Source organism: Equus przewalskii, chromosome 5 (genome assembly GCF_037783145.1).
Source record: "Equus przewalskii isolate Varuska chromosome 5, EquPr2, whole genome shotgun sequence".
Taxonomy (NCBI): domain Eukaryota; kingdom Metazoa; phylum Chordata; class Mammalia; order Perissodactyla; family Equidae; genus Equus; species Equus przewalskii.
This window is the reverse complement of record NC_091835.1, coordinates 63,446,117-63,470,217: the sequence shown is the minus strand read 5'-3', so window position 1 is coordinate 63,470,217 and position 24,101 is coordinate 63,446,117. Positions and strand designations below refer to the sequence as shown.

General features: G+C 37.2%; 1 protein-coding gene and 1 long non-coding RNA gene across 13 annotated transcripts in view; one reads left to right on the top strand and one right to left on the bottom strand.

Moving 5' to 3' along the window:
* Positions 1 to 24,101, bottom strand: part of TMEM117 (transmembrane protein 117) — a 430,180-nt gene that overhangs the window by 307,229 nt on the left and 98,850 nt on the right. The window lies entirely within an intron of this gene.
* LOC139083554 (uncharacterized) lies at positions 22,452 to 23,724 on the top strand. Its single transcript, XR_011540385.1, has 2 exons — positions 22,452 to 22,575; positions 23,447 to 23,724. It is a non-coding gene; the product is annotated as an uncharacterized lncRNA (long non-coding RNA).

Sequence of the window (24,101 nt, the reverse complement as noted above, 5' to 3'; positions counted from 1 at the left end):
CAGGAATGCATGTGTTGCCAACTGTCAAGCTGCTTAATCTGTCCTTTGAAAGAGTTAAGGATTTGTTGAATGGAGCTGAGGAACAGAGTACAGTGATAGCTACTATTATAATAGTCACTTTATAGATGTATACTATCTTACAGCTTGGAAGCGGCTGACTTGGGATTAGTCTCAGGCACGACAGCTACAGTTTAATTCACTAATGCCCAAGAGTTTTATTTGAATGGCTTTACTCCAGAAAGATCAAGAAAAAGACTCTAGCTCCAGTGCTACCAGCTCTGTTAGCCTTTCTCTGCCTACAGAGTCAGGATCGTCTCCTTTCTGTAACTTGTACTGCACTCTATCTCTGAAGCAATTATTTCATAGTTAGTCCACACTGCTCTCTATTGATATTCATTCAGCATACAGTTATTGAGTATCTATCAAGTGCCAATAATTGGGTTCTGGGGAAAGGCCAGTGAACAAGATACAGTCCCTGATCTCAAGGCTCTTGAATTTTGAGGTGGAGAGGGACAAAAAGGCTATTGTAATGGAAGGTGGTAAGTAGGTGGGAAGGTAGGAACGAAAGTCTTTGAGAGCAGCTTGAGATCAAAAATGACTTCTTAGAGGAGATGTATAAACTGAACCTTGGGAGATGAGAGAACAAAGCCTGAGGAAAGCAAGGAAAACAGGGTCAGATGATGAAAGTGTAACACAGTAGGAAGTGGAATGGGGGCTCAGGCCAGATCTAGAGACCTGCAGACCTGGGAGAGCACGGAGAGCTGGCACATGGTCTATGTCTCAGAATTTGGAATATAAAGTCAGAGGATGGGTATAGTATAAATAAGCCAGAAAAAGCTGTCAGGGGCTGGATCACCAAGGGTGTTGTCAGTCATATAAACTAGCTCATAGTGAAGTATACGAAGAGCAATGAATTTTAAGATGGTGATTAACATGCTCACACTTGCATTTTATTAAGTTCTCTTTTGCTTCAATGTGGGAAAATGAATTGCAAAGGCTGAGACTGGAAACAAGGAGACCAGTTCTGAGGCTACTGCAGTAAGTCAAATGAGAAATGATAATGGGCTGACTAAGGCAATGGAGAGAACAAAATAAGGAAATGGAATGATAAGTAATTTCTCTCTTTCTCTTTCCCTCTCTCTCTCTCCCTGGTCTTGTCCATAGGTAATAATGAGAACTCACATTTATTGAGTACCTACTATGTAGCAGGGTGTCTCCTAAACACTCTGTACAGTCATATATTGCATAACAACGTTTTGGTCAACGACAGACACATATACAACAGCAGTGCCATAAGACTAGTACCATATAGCCTAGGTGTGTAGTAGGCTTTACCATCTAGGTTTGTGTTAAGCACACTCTATGATGTTCACACAACCACGAAATCACCTAATGACTCATTTCTCAGAATGTATCCCAGTCATTAAGCAACGCATAGCTGTACAGGATTCATCTAGTCCTCAAAACAAGTCAATTCCACCTTATATAGATGAGAAAACTGAGGTTCAAAAATTAACTTGGCCAGGTTTTTCAAGGTTAGAGACATTATCTTATATTTCTTTATACATATATATATTGCTCCTGATATTATATATCTCAATAAATATTTGTGGATTGGTTATTACAATTATTCACCAGTGGGACAAAGTTTTCTTAGAAACAAAGTTTCTTAGAAAGAGATAACTTTCCATCTCCCACAGTGTCCAAGCAGAGACGATGTGATGACTTGTCAAGCATACTTTGGAATGAAACCCTACATTTCGTGGAAGTAAGACCCAGAGAATCCTAAGGCCCCTAATAACACTAACATTCTCATGACTTTATGATTCAGTGAATTCAAAGGATACACAACCTGCTAATTAACAGAAAAATCTCTGTACTTAGAAGATTCTTCATCAGTAAGAAAATCACCACTAATCTCAACCACACTTACGGTCACCATGTTCTCTGGCTACTCTTTCTGACGCCCTCTTTTGGCGCTCCCCATATGACTAGACAAAAGGAAATACCCACTTACATGCAGTAAGGACACTTTGATCACATGTATTTCCCTGGAAACCTAGTCAAAGTGTAATAGAGAGAAAGAAATATTTTATTAAGTTCCTCTTAGGTCCATTTTAATTTCCTAAAGCACTGGGCATGTAATAATATGCTAATTTTCATGGACAATATAGCATTTTCAAGTGGAATTAGGGATATATTCTGAGGAAAGGTTGAAAATCTCTAAAGTCAGGGGACTATGCCTTTATTGCTTTTCTGCTATTAACTTGCTCTGGGACTTTGAGCAAGTCCCTTAAGCCTCTCTCAGCTTCATTTGTACCTCATTTGTAAAATAAGGAATAATACTTAACAACTACCTAACAGGGACATCCTGGAAAAATAATGAGCTAATGTAGACAGGCAAGATGCTTTGAGATCTTTGGATCAAAGATCCAGGACATTAAATCCTAATTAATTTTAATGAATTAAAGATGCACACAAATCCTATTAATGTGTACACTTCAGAGGAATGGACTGTGATATTCTAAACTACACAAAAACTTTTATGGTGTGAGGTATGAAAACATTTAAATACAAGATCATTTTCTAAATGCTCTTGCCTTTTAGATTAAAAGCCAGTAGTGCTAAATTTCATCTTCTTCTAAAACTCAAGAGCACAGTGAAATATCTCATGATAGCATTTTAAAAGGAAATGCCGAGTTACTTTGAAGTAATTTCTGGATAATAAAATGGTTTCAAGTCTAATTTCTGAAACTGCAAGAGAAAAGACCTCAGATTCACTCAACCCTCAATATCTGTGTTCATCCACGTTTCTCATGGGAGTTTAAAGCAGGTGGAAGGTTAACAGCTGCAAGGAATGCGAGAGTTCTAGACTGAGGGATGATGATCCATTGTTCTAACATCCTCCATTCCAAGAACTGCCTTTAAGAGGTTTTTTTTAAATCAATTTTCTTAAAATTAATATTTCCTAAGGCAAATCATCTTCTACATTAGGAAATGTTGTCCTTGATTTATGTACTAGTTTAAATCTTACCAAAGGGCATGTTTCCCATTTTGAAGACACAGCCTAAAATGGTATCTGAGAGCAAGTACATAATATAGTCATTGTCTCACTCAAATGTACTGCATTTCAAGTATGCAGAAATAACACAGAAATAAAACTCTGTTTTGGAGGAGCCAGGAAATGCAACTGATCCTGAAGATAGGAGAGCTTTTAAGATCTAAGCTCCTAAATGAAGGTTAATTATTCCGTGTTGTTGTCTGAGAATGAAATCTTGGGCAGAAAGTGAAATAATAATAATAACAACAATACTATATTATTATTATAATAATATTATTGTAACAAAAACAAAAACAATAGCATTATATAGAGGGACAGGTTCTATGGAGCTGGAATTCGCTAAAAAGAGCTTTGACATTCTGGAAGGCTTAAGCAGCTCTGTACAGAATCCCCTAACAGAGAGGAGAATTGTCCAGAAAAACAAATATTTTCAGATTAAAAGAGGTCAACAATCTGACTGGAATCTTTTAAGTCAGAGCTGAAATCTCCAGTACCCAAATGTTAAATTACGTTCACAGATATGAACCAGATGTCGAAAAAGGATAGAGAAATCAGCCAAAGGGAGAACAAACTGCAGAGTGTACAATAACCTCACAGATAAAGAAAATGTAGCAGTAGAGAGATTCTAGGTCTTACATCTGTGAAACCAAAACTAAATTTCCAGTACAAATGAGTTATCAGGAAAGCGTAACTGCAAACCTGCTGGTCGGCCTAATTCCCATTCCAGTAAGGTCCAAATCAAGAGCAGTGACCAGAAAGCAATGAATAATATAAACGTATGCTCAAGAGTAACACGTTCTGAAAACCTGTCCTAGAAATATGAAAATAAAGTTGCATTCCTTTGTAAATCTATTTTTTTAAATATTTTATGAGGACCAATAATTAAAAATTGGATGTAACGTGCTATCTTATTAGCACTTGGAGAAGAGTCATTAAACACCCCACCCCTGCCTCTTCCCCTTGCCCATAGTAAATCACTAATTGAAAAAGAGACTTTCCATTGAGCATGGAGAGAGTCTTTGAAAATCCTCTTTAAAACACTGCCCACCCTGGGCGGACCTGATGGTGCAGCAGTTAAGTTCGCACGTTCTGCTTAGACAGCCCGGGATTTGCCAGTTCAGATCCCAGGTGCAGACCTATACATCGCTTGTCAAGCCATGCTATGGCAGACACCCCACATTTAAAGTAGAGGAAGATGGGCATGGATGTTAGCTCAGGGCCAGTCTTCCTCAGCAAAAAAAGAGGAGGATTGGCAGCCTATGTTAGCTCAGGGCTAATCTTCCTCAAAAAAAAAAAAACAAAAAAAAACACAACACTGCCCCCACGTAGTCACTATCAACTAGAGTTGGGTTCTGAGGTGACATCTATTTCCCATCCCCAACTGAAGAAATTCATACAGAAAAAAACGTTGCTTATAATTAAAAAGCAGTGGTTTTTCATTTATGTATTACATTTAGCAAACACTAAAAGAAATACTTGTAATAGTTTTGAAAAATACCACTTATCATACAGAGCAACCTCTAACAGACCTCCCAACCTATCTCTCATGCAATTTCCATGGGTAACTACTGGTAAGTATTTGGTGCAATTCTTTCTAGAATTTTCTAATGCACTATAATCTATAATATTTCCCCAAGTCTAAATGCTTTATTATAATTTGCAGCAATTTAATAACAGCTTTCCTAAAAAACAATAACAACCAAAACCTTACCATATTAATGTAATCATAAATTATGACATTGCCAAATTTGTCATTAAAATTTGAAAAGTATGTGTCAGTAATGTATTTTACATATGCTAAACCTTATAACTCACACCTTTCTATCTCTTGTGAGAAGTACTTCTAAACCAAAGCTTAAATAACACAAATATCCATATCTAGACCCCACTTTTGTAGATGCTGTCAGGCATCTAATACATTTTAAAAATCTATAGGTGAATCTTATGTGGAGCCTTTCTGTGGAGACCCATTGCCACACAGTATCTTATTTTATTCTTTTATAAGAAGATATTTAACTGAAACTTTCCTATTAAAAAGTTTCATGTGTTCATGTTTTCCAAAGTAATGCCTTTCCCAAGGCTTAGTCTAAGATTATAAAGGGTTTTCAACCAAAAAGGAGTATATTATTTTCGTTGTTGCAAAATTAGAATATGGTAACAATATTCTGACAAATTGAAATTGGTGGTTTTCTACGATTAACTGCAGGTATTAAACAGAGTTGAAAATAAGATTCCACCCCATCTTCAAACATTTGTGTTTTCCTGCCAAATATAGAAATGAATATTAATTTTCAACTTCCTGGAGGAGGCCAAGAAACACTTATAACTTGCAGATACGACAGAGCTCAGAAACGGATAACAGTGAATCATCAGAACAGAATGTAGGCTAATAAATGCACTCATTTTTGTTTCTAAGGGATGAATATGAACATTTACTCTAACTTCACAAAAGAAGAAATGCATATAGTTGATAATCATACGAAAAGTTCTAATTGATTGGTACCTAAAATAATACAAATTAAAATGAGATTCAATGTTTGTCCATTGGATTATTATTTTCTAAACTGATGTAGGGCACAAAAGACTCCGAAGAAACAAACCAACTAGAAAACAGAGGAGTGACATCAGTAACAAGCTAGAGTAGGAAGACCTGAACCCTCCAACCCCCAACAAACATACTGATTCAGCAACAATTCACAGGAACATTCCCTTTGTGAGAAATCCAGAAACTAATTAAAAGGCTCCTGCACCCCAGGAGAATGTGAAACCAGACTCGATAAAGCCAGCAGGGAGATTCAGGATATCCTCTTGCCAGAGCCTGTGTCTCTGGAGCAGTGCCATATAATTGGGAAGAGACCACCTAGCTCCCAGCGTCACCCAGGAGACGAAGGGATTGGTTCACGTGTCCAGCGTGGGGCTCTGCAGAGAAACGGCTTCTGTCTTGACAGTCAGAGCTCTAACACGTCTAGCACTAAATAGCCATCCAGGTAAGAACAGAGATGGTGACTTGGGCTGGCAGACACCATAGATCCTGCCCACTGCTGAGCACAGAGCGAATGGATGAAAAACCCTAGCTCTCAACTTCCCCCTGGGGAGAGAAAGAGGTAATCTATGTGTTCAGTGACCCAACTTCTCTGAGACCACCCAAAGAATCAGAATCTGTCTTACCAATCTGGGAGCTCTAATGAGGTCTGGCCCTGTCTAGCAATCTGGGGAAGAATGAAGGTGAGACCTTGGGCTGATAAGACAACAGAGATCCTCCCCTTTGGTCAACATGGAATGAGCAGATGAAAAATCCTAACTGTTGGATTCCCTCTGGGGAAGGAAAGAGTTGATACAAGCATCCAGTGCCCCAACTTCTCAAGGGATGCCTAAAGATTAGCATCTGCCTTACCAGTTTTGAAGTTCTGACAGGTCAAACACAGTCTAACTGCCTGGGGGAGAACAGAGACAGCAGTTTGGACTGATAGTTGCCATAGCTACTCTCCCCCTGGCTCATCACAGAATAATTAAACTAAAATAAAAGCTGCCTGCTTCTCCCTGGGGAGGGAAAGAGTTCGTAAAGGCTCCCAGAATCTCTGGCCAGGCTGATTGGTGAGGGTCTTCTTCTGTTCAAGACTGCTCTGTGAAGACTGGGAAAGGTGTCTGCTCTGTCTAATGCACAAACACCAACATAGAAAGTCAAGGAAAATGAAGAATCAGGCAAAGATGTTAGAAATAAGCTAAGTCTTCAGAAACTGACCCCAAAAGAAGAGTTAGATGATTTGCCTGACAGACAACTCAAAGTAACTGTCATAATCACTGAGGCCAAGAGAACAATGCATGAACAAAGTGAGAATTTAAACAAAGAGGCAGAAAACATTTTTTAAAGTGCCAAACAGAAATCATGGAACTGAAGAACAACATAATTGAACTGAAAACTTCACCAGAAAGAGTCAACAATAGACTAGAGTAATCTGAAGAAGGAATTAGCAAACTCAAAGATACATCATTGAAAATATTTCAGTCAAAGGAGCAAAAAGAAGAAAAGAATGAAAAAGAGTGAAGAAACCTTAAGGGACTTAAACGACATCAACAAGGACCATTATATGCATTATGAAAGTCCCAGAAGGAGAAGAGAGAGAAAGGACAAGAAAGTTTGTTCAAAGTAATAATGGCTGAAAATGTCCCAAGTCTGGTGAAGGATGGAGACATCCAGATCCAGGGAGCTCAACAGAACTCAAAAAACATGAACCCAAAGAAATCTACACCAAGACATATTATAATCAAATTGTCAAAAGTCAAGCACAAAGAAAGAATTTCAAAAGCAGAAAGAGGAAAGTGACTTGTAACATATGAGCAAACCACCATAAACCTATCAGTGAATTTTTCAACAGAAACCTTGCAAGCCAGAAGGTAGTGAGATGATATATTCAAAGTGTGGAAAGAAAAGAACTGCCAACCAACAACGTGATACAGCATGTTAACACAATTAAAGGATAAAAATCACATGATTTTCTCAATAAATGCAGAAAAAGCATTTGATAAAACTCAACATCCTTTCGTGATAAAACTCTGAACAAACTAGGAATAGAAGGAAATTACCTAAACATAATAAAGGCCACATATGAAAATCCCACAACCAACATACTCAATGGTGAAAAGCTTAAAGTTTCCTTCTAACATGGGGAAAAAGGCAAGGATGCTTACTCTCACCACTTCTATTCCATGGAAGTCCTAGCCAGAGTAATTACACAAGAAAAAGAAATAAAAGGCATCCAAATTGAAGGGAAGAAATAAAATGGTTCCTGTTTACAGATGACATGATCTTATACATAAAAAACCCTAATGACTCCATTAAAAAAATGTTAGAATAAACAAATTCAGTAAAGTTGCAGGATGCAAAATCAACATACAAAAATCAATTGCATTTCTATACACTAACAATGAACTATCTGAAAAGGAAATTAGGAAAACAATTCCATTTACAACAGCACCAACAAGAATAAAATACTTAGGAATAAACTTAACTAAGGAAGTGAAAGACGTACTCAAAACTACAAAATACTGATGAAAGAAATTAAATAAGATAAAAAAAAATGGAAAGACTTCCCATGTTAATGGATTGGAAGAGTTAATACTCTTAAAATGTCCACACTACCCAAAGTGACCTCTAGATTCAATGCAATTCCTATCAAAATCTCCATGGCATTTTTTATAGAAATAGAAAAAATAATTCTAAAACTCATAAGGAACCCCAAAAGACCACAAATAGCCAAATCAATCTCAAGAAAGAGTAAAGCTGGAAGAGTAAAACTATCACACTTTCTGATTTCAAAATCCATTACAAAGCTACAGTAATCAAAACAGTATGGTACCGGCATAAAGACAGACACATAGTCCGAGGAAACAGAATAAGAGAGCCCAGAAATAAATCTCTGCACATACAGTCAAATGATCTTCAACAAGGGGTCAAGAATACACCACGGGTAAAAGGTAGTCTCTTCAAGAAACGGTTCTGGGAAAACTAAATATCCACACGCAAAAGAAAGAAATTGGACGCTTATCTTATACCATAAACAAAAATCAACTCAAAATGGATTAAAGACTTAAATGTTAGACCTAAAGCTGTAAAATTTCTAGAAGAAAACAAGAGAAAATCTTCATGATGCTGGTCTTGGCAATGATTTCATGGATCTGACAGCAAAAGCACAGGTAACAAAAACAAAAATAAGTAAGTGGGACTACATGAAACCAAAAAGCTTCTGTACAGCACAGGGAACAGTCAACAGAGTAAAACGATCTGATAAAGAGCTAATCTCCGAAAAATACAAGGAATTCCTACAACTCAATAGCAAAACAACTAATAATCCAATTTGAAAATGGGCAAAGGACTTGAACAGACATTTCTCCAAAAACGACATACAAATGGCCAACAGACAAATGAAAAAAATCTCAACATCACTAATTACCAGGGAAAGGCAACTCAAAACCACAATGAGAGATCATCTCTCACCTGGCGAGATGGCTACTATGGAAAAATAAAAACAAAAGACAAAACGTGTTGGCAAAGATGTGGAAAAATTGGAACCCTCGCACACTGTTGGTTGGAATTCAAAATAGTACAGCCACTATGAAAAACAGCATGGAGGTTCCCCCCCAAATTAAAAACAGAACTACTATATGATCCAGCAATCCCACTGCTGGGTATTTATCCAAAAGAACTGAAATCAAGATCTTGAAAAGATATTAGCACTCTATGTTCATTGCAGCACTATTCACAATCGCCAAGATGTGGGAACAACCTAAATGTCCATCAGTGGATGAATGAAGAAAGAAATGTGCTATATACAGACAAATGGAATGCCATTCAGCCTTTAAAAGGAAGGAATTCTGAAATATGTAACAACATGGATGAACTATGAGGATTATGCTAAGTGAAAATAAGTCAGGCACAGAAAGACAAATACTACATGACTCTACTTTTATGAGGTATTTAAAATAGTCAAATTCATAGAAGCAAAGAGCTGAATGGTAGTTGCCAGGGGCTTTGGGGAATGTGAAAAGGGGTGTTACTAATGAATGGGCATAAAATTTCAGTTAAGCAAGATGAATAAGCTCTAGAAATGTGCTGTACAACATTGTGTGCATAGTCAACAATAACATATTGTACACTTAAAAAACTGAAGAGGTTACATCTCATGTTAAGTATTCTTACCATAATAAAGTAATTTTTTTTCAAAAAAAGAAATTTAGCCACTGAGTCTCCTAGAGAAAACTATCCAAATACATGCACCTCTTTTTGAATCTCTATTTAGAATCCTAAAAATAAAATAAGGAAAGTTTTAACGGAGAAAAAAGAAACCAACCAAAAGTCTCATCAAGAGATTAGTTTACAACAAAATGTACAGGTTACACAAGGCAATGCACAGAACAACGAAAATAAAAGAACTGGAAATAGATCAAAATACATTAAAAATAACAAAATAGATTTAAAATGAATAGAAACCACAGTGAAATCAACATACCCTAGGATGTGTATTCGTTTGCTAGGTCTACCATAACAAATACCATAGACAGGATGGCTTAAACCACAGAAACTTACTTTCTAACAGTTTTGGAGTCTAGAAGTCCAAGATTAAGGTTTTGTTTTTCTGAGCTCTCTCTCCTTGACCTGCAGATGTCCATCTTCTTGCTGTGTGTTCACATGGTCGTCTCTGTGTGTGTGGCCCTGTCTGGTGTTTTAATCTTCTCTTCTTATGAAGATACCAGTCATATTAGATTAGGGCCCAACCATGTGACCTCATTTTACCTTAATTTTCTCTTTAAAAGCCCTATCTCCAAATTTAGTCACATTCTGAGATACTGGGAGTTAGGACTCAAACACAAGAATTTGAGAAGAACACAAGGCCGTAACAGTATGGAAGGAGGAAAAAAGCTGATTTGAAAATAAAATTAAGTTTATGGAAATGAAAAATACAGTCTGAAGTTCAGTTCAGAGTTTTAAGAATTAGTTACCCGAAAAACATCTGTGAATAATACATAATATGGCACAGGGAGATAGAAAGATGTAGAATAAGAAGAAACAATTAGGAGGGAAGGAGAATAAGATGAGATGGTACAATTTACGTCTTACTGAAATTCCAGAAAGGATATTGTGGAAATGAGGGAAAGGCAATATCTACAGAGACAACAGTTGAGAATTTCCCAAAAATTCACAAAATATGTTAATTCTAAAATTTGGGAATCCCCCCAAATTATAAGCAAGATAAATAAAAAGAAATCCACATTTAGACATATTGTGGTAAAATGCAGAACTTCAAACACAAAGAGATCTTAACAGCAGTAATGGAGGGAGAAAAATCATTCTCTAGAATAGAATAAAAATTATAAAGACATCAGCAACAATAAATGCGATAGGATAACAGAATAATATCTTCAAAGTGCTAAAGGAAAATAAGCATCATTTCTAATTCTATATCCAGCTACACCATCATTCAAAGAAAAGAAGGCAAAATACAGAGAAAAAAAACTTAGATGTATTTATACCAAAAAGTTAATCATAATTACTTCTACATATATTAATTATACATGATTTTTTCTTCCTTATATTATTTTGCATTTTCAAAAATTTCTATAATGAATCAACATCGCTTTTAACATCTAACATTTTAACAATTAACATTAAGCAAAAACAGAGTTAAACAATTAAAACATACATATTTGTTAAGATAAAGGAAAAAAGAATAACTTTATAGTGATTCTCTGCATTTTAATCAATTGTCTATTTTCCTTGGTGTAGTATATCTTATATCCCATTAAAATAAATAACATCATTCAAAGAGTCATTCTTTTCTAATAAAATTTGTAACTCAAAAATGACAATTTAAGACAAGAAGTGAGACAGTGACTCGGAATTCAGGCATAACGGAATTATAAAATTTTATTAGCAAAATGTTATTGAGCCAACACATCATAGAACTTTCAATTTGAGGTGTCTGCTCTGGATCTCTCATTGACGGTTTGTTCTTCCAGCATGAGCCTCTCAAGTCAGCAGTCAGAAGGGTGACCCAGTGAGTCAAAGTAGGAATCCTTTTGGGATTCCACACTCAGTTAATCTTGGTTTGATTTAGAGATTACCTTTCTTTAATCACCTTCATTTTTAGTTTTTAGCATTTTTTTACCAACATCTCGATTATTTTTTATTAACATACTTGGCTGATTATAAGTTGATAGCTGTTGCTAAATCTTTCCTTCCAAAACAACGCCTCATAAACAAAATATTTGAAAATAAAGTCAGTAAGAAACGATCACATCACATTGCTATTTCACAAGCACTTTCAAAATGAAAAACTATCATAGTTAATATGTCTAAAAAGTAATGCTCTTCATCATAGTTCCTTAAATTGGGCGTAATTATCAAAATATATCACAACAAACGACCTGGCCATTTTGTCTTTCAGTGTTTCTTTGGAATATGCCATTATTTTACAAAAATCATATTACTTTTTTTGTCTAAATATTGCTTTCATATAAATATAAAGCTTTGACCTTGTGATTTTCAATATTTCATTGCAGTTTTACTAGCATTTGGGCTCTGGCAGAATCCTGCTATTTTCCTTGCAATAAAATGACTTTAAAATAACTTTCCAGCGTACACTTCACTTGGTGAGCAGGGAAGATGATGGCTTTAAAAAAATCTCTAATCAATCTGTAAAGCACTCTTGAGAATTTCAAGTTACTGTCTGAATTCTTTGCATACAGAGATTTGTAGGAATTTATGGACATTTTCCTCCTATTGTTTTCTATAAAATATTCCCAGTTTATTAATTTGCAATCTTTATTCATGTTGACTAAGTATGAAAAAAATAATCTCAAAGGAAGAAGCTTCAAATAAAGTCATCGAGCAGGAACTTATTTTAGCTCAAAAGAATTTCCATTGGAAAAGCTTCTATTTTGTTGATATTTCCTTAAAAAAGAAAAGTCTCTTTCTCTTCCAACATTTAATGGAAAGGTTCCATTTTGCAAATAAAAGAAGACATTTCAGTATGCGGGCTGATTTTTAAATGAACATTCCATTTTGCATGATTGAAGAAAAATGAGATTAACAAAGAAATTGTAATAGAATGTGACAAAATGCTTTCCTCTTTCTTCTTTCAGACACAAAATTCGAGTAACAAATGCTTCAGTTCAAACCCATGGCATCACATCCTAACTGTTTCGTGCCTCTTTTGCTCTTTATTGGTTTCTAAAAGGGTCTATCAATAAGGGAAATTTATGTTCTAATCTCTTCCACTCCAGAATATCAAATCTTTCCTAAGGTCATGATTTTCTTTTAAGTCACAAAGAAATGTTAGTAGATGCTGATAAAAAGAGATTAAGTGCAGTGGAAAAGGTCAGGTGCTCATCACCTGATTAAAACACTATGTCAATGTAATACTATGCCAATCTAGTCAAGGAGCACCATTTAGATAAATCAGGAGTGGGAAAATAATAGTATATTTTTTAATAGCTCCTGGTTATGAGCATTCTGCTTTCACATGCTCATGGGAGGTTATATGGGGCAATAGAGGGGCTTGCAAGCTTTTTTAAAACAACTATTCATGGCAAGAATTCTATTATGCATTATGAACCAACACATAAAAATACATACAGTTTATGAAATAATACCTAACCTTAATATGTGCCATTAGACATATTCTATTCTTCTTTTAAAAAAAAGAAGCTTGTTTAGATCCTTAGACTGGAGTGTGACTTGTTAACTGTGAGCTTGAATAAGCTGTTTAATCTCTTCGCATCTCAGTTTTTTCATTCTACGTTTACGAAATTAAATGAGATAACATATGTGAAATTCTTGGTACCATGAGCTCTCAATGTACGTGAATTCCCTCCTGTTCACAACACTCTTTTGACTTTACATAGAGTTTATGCTCACATTATGTTGACAAAAACAAAACTTAAATGCATCAAAAAAATTAAAATGATTATACACACAAACTATGATAGATAACTACAGTAATGACTCTTACTTTATCATACCTCCTTGTATCCATGACCCTGCATGGTCCACTTTCTCACCAACACGTGACTTGCTTTGACCAATGGGATATAAGCAAATGTGACAGAAGCGGAGGCTTAAATGTTGCTTGTGCATTGGACTTGCCTTCCTGCTGCTGGGAATTCTCTTGCGACTTTTGGAATGCTGCCCCCATGTGAACAAGCCTGTACAAGTCAGCTTGGGACTTGTGATCCAGCTGACAGCAGGAACCAACAGACAAACACGTGAGTAAGGCCACCCTAAAGCATGTCAGACTAAAGCTGAACGAGACGAGCAAAGGAACACCCAGCTAGGCCCAGCTTGAATTGCTGACCCACAGATACATGAGTAAATAAAATGGCTGTTTTCCTCAAGCCACTAAATAAGTTGGCTTCGAGCCACTAAATTTTGGGGTGGTTTATTATGCAGCTCTTTCAATTGCCTAGTTATTTTCTACTTTGTAGTAAGAATTTAAAAATAAGATTTGTTAATCTTCTGGAGAAGACACAGATTAAAGAAATCCTTAACAAAGGGAAAAGTTGTCAAAGGACTTTTTCCAGGAAATTCATGTAGCTCAAGTCTTTGATGCTGAACTCCTAAGCAAAATATCGAATACATAAATACTCTCTTTTTCTGATTGGTGTGATCACAGGAGAAGTAAAAGAAGGAATATCTTATTCCTAGGTTGCTCCCAGGGGAGATTGTGACTGAGCAATTCGGGGTGTGATCTTTCCTGAAGAAGAGTGGCAGACAAAGTGATTTTTAAAATAAAAAGAGACCTTTTCCCAGTATGAGTGAAGGGGAAAATATCAAGATGCCATCTGAAAAACTTGTCAAGTATATGTGGGAAAGTAGATAAAATAACTACAGTAACATAGAAAAATTAAATCGTAATAAGTTTAGTATCAATATAAAAAGAGATTTCATCACTGGTCTTCCTGGATACTTTAGTTCATAGAAACTTGATCAAAACAGATGATTTTAAAAATATGGGCCATAATAAGTTACCTCAGGAGAAATCTGGGAAATAAAACACACATACAGGATCTAAGCAGAAACAAAAGTATCTTAAAATAAATAAGTATAAGACTACAAGATTTAACTATAACTTGATCTAAGATATTATTTTTGAATGTGTTTAATTAGAAGGGAAATGGCTAGAAAACAAGAGTGTGCACGTTTCTTGTTTGGACTCATCTTTCCCTGAACCCAATGAAGAGGGCACCTGTCAAGTCAGTGTGCAGACTGAGTTTGCCTAGCAGACATCTCCCTTTTGCAGAGATGGAGACATTAGGACCTGACATCATTAAATACTGAATTGTGCACCCATTCCCCTTTAGTCAGATTCACACTTGTCCTGGACCCGTCTGATAATCTGACTTCCAAAATTTTACTCCTTGCAGAAACTATTTAAGCTGACGCAAACATTCAACTCTCCCAACATTTGTGCTCTTGTCCTAAAATAATAAATTTACATTCCTACTTATAGATGAAAAGAAAATTTTGTTTACTTATACAATAAAAAATCTAGTATCTCTTGAAAGTGCAGTTTCTGTAGAAGAATTCATATTCCTCTTCATTTAGATTTAATTTTAGGAGGCAATATTTTGCTCCATCGCAAACATTTATGTCTCCTGTTTTTCATAACATTAAAGAATTTTGGACTTAGAAGAGACATTAGAGGTCATCAGGTTTAAGCAGTCCCCTAAAGCAGAAATCTTTTCTATATTCTACCTGACAAGTGGTTTATTTAGTAGTTGCTTGGTAGGGAACTTCTACTGGCAGCGAACTAACTCATTGCTATACAAACAAAACAGTCCCTTTAGTTTCAGATGGCTTTAATAGTTAAAAAGCTCCTGCTTATATTAAGCCCAAATTGATTCTCTGTAACTGTGATCCATTCATCTTTCTTCTTTTCTGTCCTCTGGCACTACACAGCTTAAGACTATTCCCAATTGTACATGACAGCTCTTCAAGTATTTGAAGACAGCAATAACATTCCCCTGACTAAACCCCAGATTTAACAGTTCCTTAAATAAAATAGTCAGAAAACCCTTTATAAGTGTGCTCTGGCCTCCAAATGCAAGCAGATGGCCCAGGAACCTTTTAGCATATGGACTGAGACCCGGGTCAAAATGTGCTAGACATAGTCCAATATTGCAGAGTACCATTCATTTCTTTATTTCGGAAAACAAGGCTACCTACGATGGCATTAGCTCTTTTAAACATCATGACACACTAGGGACTCCCATTCAGCCTCCAGTCAGCTAAAACTTTAAGAGCTTCACTAAACAAACTTCTATTAAGAGTACAACCTGTATTTCTCTGGTAGACTTCCTAATCCAAGTGTGGGCTTTGAAGTCGTCTCTAATTTCACTTATGTTACTTTCAACCCACCACTCTAGAGTATGGAGAGTCTTCTGAATGCTGGTTCCTTTAACTACTTTTCTCAGCTTCTCTCAGCTTCTTTACCATCATGCAAACTACCGATAGGCTGATAGGCTAAGGGCAGACCTGGAGCCCAATTGCACACCATTAGAGACTGCTGAGGGTCATCTGGCTCCTGGTCTTTTTAACATGTGCTTCTCCACGTCATCTCAAAACCATAATGCTTTCTGCTTTTCTCTACTATAAAATAATGATTCATTATCACAAAGACACTGGCTTTCTAGCAGAAATCCTCTTTGTTTAATGGAGAATGCATCGTATTCTGGGAGTCTGCCAACATTTGGTTTATAAAGGTTGATTTTAAAAAGAATGCATTTTTCACACATTATATTACTTAATCACCAAACTAATCCTATAATGGAGGTATTACCACTTGTGCTTTACAGCTGGGAAAACTCAATGTGGCTAAAACTGCAGGTTCTCTAGAGTCAGAAAGCCTGCATTTGAATTCTGACTCTGCCCGATATGGTATCAGCTATGTGACCGTCAACAAACTACTTAATCTCTGTTAGCAGTCTCTCCTCCTAAGATTTTCATGAACGTTAAATAAAATGACACATATAAATCATGTAATACAGCACCTGGCAAATAGTAAGGTCTGGATAAGTATTATCTAGAATTATTATAGCCTAAGACAAGAGACTTAGAAAAGTGGCAGAGACAGGATCTGAAGCAGAGTCTGACCCCAAAACCATCACAAATATGTATAGTCAAGGACACATAGAACTAATTTTATTTTTCCCCTGGAAAATACAATTTGTCTTCCTGACTATATCCTCTGAACAATAAAAAATAAAAATAGGATTTTGAGATTAATAAAAGGAACAATGCAGCCAAAGACATAGCCCAGTTAGAGATGCTATAGCAACAAGTTAAGAATGAAAAGCAGGCTAAAAACTAGGTCACAGGAAAGATGACTTACAAGGCAGACAAGCGGTAGCTCAAGCAAGGGCATTTGTGAGGCAGCAACAAATTCATTTGCTTTCAAGTATTTGAGGGCAATTGTGGTTTTGATGGGTTATACACATTGCATTGTCCTGGTTCTTAATACCTCCCTAAACCTTCCTGGACTTTAGACGGCCTCTATATTTTCATAAATAAAGACTAACACTCAGGAGGCTAAATTATTCATTAGAGTACTTATTATCAACAGACCCATCAATATTATTAAGGATGTAAATCTCAAAAGAAGACATACAAATGGTCAACAGATATATGAAAAAATGCTCAACATCACTAATCATCAGGGAATCGCAAACTAAAATCACAATGACATATCACCTTACACCTGTTAGAATAGCTGCCATCAAAAAGACAAGAGATAACAAGTATTGGCGAGGATAGGGAGAAAAGGGAACCCTTATACACTTGTGGTAGGAATGTAAATTGGTACAGCCATTATTGAAAACAGTATGGAGGTTCCTCAAAAATTAAAGGTGGAGCTACCATATGATCCAGTAATTCCACATCTAAGTATATACTCAAAGGAAAGGAAATCATTGTCTCAAAGAGATACCTGTGCTCCCAGGTTCACTACACTGTTATTCACAGTAGCCAAGAAATGCAAACAACTTAAGTGTCCATCAAAGGATAAATGGATACAGAAAATGTGGTACATACATACAAAGAAATATTAGTCAGCCTTAAAAAGAAGGAAATCCTGTCATATGCAACAACATGGATGAACTTAGAGGACATAATGCTAAGTGAAATAAGCCAGTCACAGAAAGACAAATACTACATGATCTCACTTATATGTGGAATCTAAAAAGTTGACCTCATAGAAGCAGGGAGTAGAAGGATGGTTGCCATGGGGTGGGGGAAGCGGGAAATGGGGAGAAGTTGATCAAAGAGTATAAAGTTTCAGTTATGCAAGATGAATAAGGTCTAGAGATCTAATGTACAGCAATGTGACTATAGTTATTATGTAGTATTGTAGACTTGAAATTTGCTAAGAGAGTAGATCTTAAATGTTCTCACTACAAAAAAAAGGGAACTATGTGAGATGATGAAGATGTTAGTTAGCTTGATTATGGTAATCACTTCACAATGTTTACATACAACAAATCATCACCTTGTACACCTTAAACAGGTACACTTTTTGTCAATTATAACTCAATAACACCAATAACTCAATAAAGCTAGGGAGAAAAGGATTTAAAGATAGGAGAAGACACAATTGTCTACGGTTTTTTAGTAAAAAAAATCTATTTCCACGTTGTAGCAAAGTTGGGGAGGTTATTTAAATACATGATAACTGGAATAAAAGACCAAAAAAATGTGCATCCGGAACAAGGTAAGGTAAGAGAGGGACAGATCATAAATTTTGTTTGTTTTAGTTATTAGATTAAGAAGACAAAGAGAAGTAACAACAGAAATTCTGTTCTTCCAAGAGAAGAGAAAGGAGCATCCTTCCACGATCGGGTATCAGTCAGTCTAATGTGCATTTAATCCTTAAGCACTCTTTGAAAATACGTTAAAGGATCAAGAACTCAGAAATAGAGCCAGTACTTCCCCAAACTCACTTCCCAAAGAATAATTCCCGGCTACATATTCCTTCATTTTAAACAAAGAATAATATCAGCATTTTCCTGCCAAAATGAGAAGTTTGCTGAATAAACTCAAATTTTAAAATGCTGAAGCTTTAAAGTCTCTAATATTGGGACTCAACGAGAGACAGACATAAGTTTTATGAAGACAATGAAAATCCACGGGAGAGTTGTAAGCAAGGATATCTGTGTTTTAGAGGAATCACCACAGCATGGAGAATGAATGGGAAACGGTGGCTATTGGAGAAACCCAAGGCAGAAATAACAGGGGAATAGCAATGAGGATAGACCTAAATCCATCTAGATTTGAGAGATACTTAGCAGGTAGAATCAGAGAGCCTTTGTGATTTACTTCCTGTATGAGATAAGGGAGAGCAAGAAAGAATGAACAATACCTAAGTGTCTGGCCTTAGCGGCTGGTTAGATAACAGTGCCATTCACTGGTATGGAACACAGGAGGCTAGGGGGGTGGGGGATAGGGTGTGAGAAGAGTTTGATTTTGGATTTTTGAGGTTGAATATCATTAAGACATTCAAATGGATATTTACAGTAGTTAGTATGATATGCAGCTCAGAAGAAAAATTGAGGGTAAATATAAATATTTTAGAATTACCCTTGTAAGACAATCAAGCCAGGAAGGCAGGTCTCATACAACGAGCCTGGAAGAGTAAGAAAATCCGATTAGAACCCTGAGAAAGGAGAGCCTAAAGAAAACTAAAAAGCAGTACCTTGAGAGGAGAGAATAAAAAGAGGAGAAGAGTACATGGAAATAGAAACCAACAATAAAGAGCATTTCAAGAAGGCAGGGATGGTGCAATGGTGCACAGTGCCAAGAGCTGGAGGGAGAAGTCAAGTAAAATAAAGACTGAGAAGTGTCCACTGGATGGTTTGATAAGGAGGTCATAGGGGACCCTGTGGATTTTAGCCATACCCAGCATGATGGCCAGACTTGTGACAAAGAGCAAGACTGAGACAGGTGCTAAAGCCTCTTAGTGAGTGAGAAAGCATAATCGGCCAGTTGCTAGATGACAGAATGGAAAAAGTACCAAGTGAATGCCAGAAGCCTCCAAGGGTTTTTATATGAGGGTGGGGGTGTAATTTTAAAGTAATTTTTAAAGGGATGATAATAAATCTGCCCTGCACACTAACAGACATTGATCACAAAGAGTATTCTGCTTCTATCTTTTCTTGAAACCATTAAAGGGAATTTTCTGCTTCATTCTGCAAAGGAAAAGGATATTCCTATGGCTCTGTTGTGCTTTCTTTGATTAGGGACGCTGTGACATTACCAGCAGAAAGGGCTTTATCATATCTTTTTCATTTCCACTTACAATATAATTCTTGCTTCCTGAAGTAAAATTCAAACTCATTTCTGACTAAAAGGATATATACATATAAATCAATGTGTCGCACAAAGCTCACGAGGAAGTGTTAAGTGATTTTACTAAGAATGATTTGCCTGTGTGCAGGCTGCAGCAAAAACTGCCAAGTCTGGAAATAGTTTTAAATACAGGTACTTTCTCATGCCCAACTGAAAGAGCATTACACCATTACTCCTAAATTAAAGTGGTAGATGGCACCTATAATCTGAGGACTCTAAGAATCTGTACTGTGCTAAAGAGAGAAACAGAAAAATCCTGCAGCATCTCAGCTACCCCTATAGTCAGAGTAGCATGAGGTTGCCTGGACTGAACCTTCCTTCAGTGGTCTTTCGAGCTGAATATTTACCTTCTTTTTATAACAAATACTAACCCACTATACAAGGTATATTAGGTATCTACAGCTGGGGAACATTATCCAAAAATGTAGCAGTTTAGAACGGCAAACATTTATTATCACAGTTTCTGTGGGTCAGGAATCTGAACACAGTTTAACCGGCCCTCTGGCTCAGGGTCTCTCACAAGCTACAATCACCATATTGGCTGAGGCTACAGTCCTCTCAAGGCTTGAGTGAGGGAGGATCTGCTTACAAGCTCGCTCATGTGGCTGTTGGCAGGCCTCAGGTCTTTGCTGGCTGTTGTTTGGGGACCACCTGGGCCTTGCCATGAGGCGTCCTTGCCACCGGGGCCTCTCCATAAGACTATTCCCGAGCGGCAGTTTGCTTCCTCCTTACTAAGGGCTCTGAGAGAGAGATGGAGATGGAGAAGTAGAAGACGACGAAGATGAAGACAAAGAAGACGGAGGAAGAAGAAGAAGAAACACGACGAGAAGGAAGAGAAAGAAGGAAGGGAGGGAGGGAAGGCGGATGGGAGGGAAAGACAGAAAGAGAAAGAGAGAGAGAAGGGCAAGCAAGACAGAAGCCCTAATCTTGGAAGTAACATTGCATCACTTTATCATATCTCATTCATTGGAAGCAAACTGCTGGGTTCCATCTACACTCAAGGGGAGGGGAACACAAGGGCTTGAACACAGGAGGCAGGAATCATTAAGACCATCTCAGGGGCTGCCCACCAAACACGGTTACACTCATTTTCTCATATTACAAGGATTCTTCTTTACTCCTATTGGGATCTGAGCTGAGAAAAACAGGGCTTGGTAGTTTGCCTCAAGCAAAACGGAACGGATTTTAATTTTCCTACACTATAGAGTCATGGATGCAGATAATGGAATCAAATTGGTCGGTCAGTCCTTAACCACGACCATTCTTTGGTCATCACTAAGGCCCTTTCGGAGGCTTCACTATGAATTTGGATTCCTATGACTTTATTTTTTTCCTAGTAACTCATACTTACTACATTTTAACCTTACAAGGGTTATTCCTGGAAAAGAGCAATGAGATCTTTAATCTTAAAATAATCTCAAGGTCCCTATTAAAAACTAAACTTCGCTGCAAATTCATTACAACTGGCCAGGAATATCCAGCGTGCATCAAGTCCAGCATTTCCTTCTAGAACATCCCCAGATGATCCTCTTTCCCTTCCTGTCTCTCTATTCTCTCCTACCCATTTTACATAGGTAGGCATATATTTCACTTAGCCCTGCACATCGCAGTTTATGCCTTTTCTCCTGTGTTCTTATGAGCAGCACTCTCAATTTCAAAAGTGTTCTCGTTTGGATAATAAATTACAAAATCATCCTATTTTTAGATAACGCTGTGTGGTTTTTTTTCTTTATTTCTATTCCGGTTCTTTGGGGATTTACTTGGGGAGTGATAGAGAATGGAGTAGAAGAAGCACCTCTTATATTCTTCTTTTTCTAGCAGGAAAGGTTCAGAGAAGGAAAAAGTAGCATTGAAAGAGTAAAAGGCTCATTGCTGCCTCCTCCCAATCTCTCAGTCTTCCAAGCAGTGGTACACATGCAACATATATTTGATCAAAGCAGAAAAGGCTGAGACTGTTGAGCAGAATTTGAAAACATATATTTGGCAAGGATAAAATATACCTAAAGACAACATTAAAAACAAAGCAAACTAAATTCACAGAAAAATATGGGCAAGATTGTTTTGACCCCCTCTTGACCCTTCTGGGCAAATGAGAACTTCCTGGGTAACTGTAAGAGTGGCAGAGCAAGCCACACAGCAGATGACTCTAACCCAAGCCAATTTACACAGCTCACAATTTCCCAGTCCAGTGCTTTTTCTGGGCTATGATGGAAGAGAGAATGCAGATATGCAACCACCTGATTTACCATCTACCCTGGCTTCAACCAAAGTCAGGGAAGGAACACTGATATATGCAGTGCTATGCCCAGAAGCTTTCAAGCTCAGGCTCAATTTTTCTTTTTCTTTTTAAATTCAAATTCTTCCCCTCTCATGACCTCATTCTTTGCCTTTAGCAAACTCCTCCCCTAACTTTCCCAGAAGTAGGAGTTGATTTGAACACATACTTCTGTACTTCCAATTATTACTTCACTCACACTCTAATGTTACTAGCACGAAGGGGGCCCTGTTGCCAGGGCAACCAGGAGGAGTGCATAAGTTCAGCCTCAGTTGGATCCTCTATTCTAATTGATCAAATTCCAACTGTGCTCTTGACTCATCTCAATTTTGTAGACATAAGAAGGTAAAACATTTCATAATTCCTCTGACTTATACATTTTATCCGTATCTTCTTAGGTTCTGCTGACCTGTGCTTTTCTCCTGAATTCACTAACTTAAATAATTTATTTCCACTAACCAGGGATGATATTCAAAGTGTTTATAACAGACAGGGCATGAGAAGTCCCAATCAGAATGGATGTAGTCACCAAATCAGAATGTATAATAGCCATAAAAAGAAATGAACCAGAGCATACTAGCCACCAATAGATCCAGTGGCTAACTAACCTTGATACCTTTCCTTCCTGCTATCAAAGAGATTACTCCTCTGATCAATCATTGCACTCTTAATGTCCTGATTGGCCATTTGATATTATTACCATATAAAACTGAATAAGAATTAGATTTTGATGTGAAATTCATCCCAGCCTTTTATGTTGAATCACAGTTTTTTTTTTTTTAAAGATTTTATTTTTTCCTTTTTCTCCCCAAAGCCCCCCCGGTACATAGTTGTATATTCTTCGTTGTGGGTCCTTCTTGTTGTGGTATGTGGGACGCTGCCTCAGCGTGGTTTGATGAGCAGTGCCATGTCTGCGCCCAGGATTCGAACCAACGAAACACTGGGCCAACTGCAGCGGAGCACGTGAACTTAACCACTCGGCCACGGGGCCAGCCCGAGTTATGACAATTTTTTAAAAATCATTCTACATATTTCCTTCATAGAAAGAAAGACACTGTGTGTTAGAAGGTGGAGAAGGATGCTAAAGGCACTGTAGACAGGAAGGAAAAGTAGGATACCAGAAAGTACATAATCACTTCCTAGTGGAGGTAGGAGTGGTCCCATGTGGTAGTCAGAAGGGTTGTTCATGAAATGTTTTTGGTTCTCTTCCTTCCAGGTACGTTGTGTGATGGTACTTCCCAGCCCCCTTGTGCTTGGGTGAGGCCAAACAGTTAATTCTAATCAAAGAGTTGTGAGCAGAAGTGATATACGTCCCTTCCAGGCAAAATGTTGAATTACTGCTCTGAGATTGCCAAGAACAACTAGCAACATTATAATATAGCTGCTAAATCATCCTCGATCCCAGAGGATGACTTGAAGCAGAGCCTCCAGCTGACTCACAATGAAAATGTAGTATGAGCAAAAAATAAGCATTGTTGTCTTAAGCCACTGAAATTTTTGGATGTGTTTGTTACTGAGACAGACTCTAACCTATTCTGACTGACATCTTAGTTTTAAGATCTTATTATTGGAGCTTCCTGTTTAATGTCCTAATTCTGAGACATCTACTTCAGTGGCTTTCAACATGGAGTTCTTACACTCCCTCATATTGTACGCAAAATTTAGGAGGCTGGGGGAGAGGGTTCACAATGTTCATTAAATTCTGACTTTAGCTCTACTGTGTTGCTGATTCTTAAGTAATCCAGGAGTTTAGTCTATAACCATTACGGGTAACCTCTAGTTGTCAACCTTGACTTGGATCTCCTAGTCCCAGATTCTTATCTTTGCAACCCATCATCACTCATCATCTGGCTATGACAAAATGTGTCTGT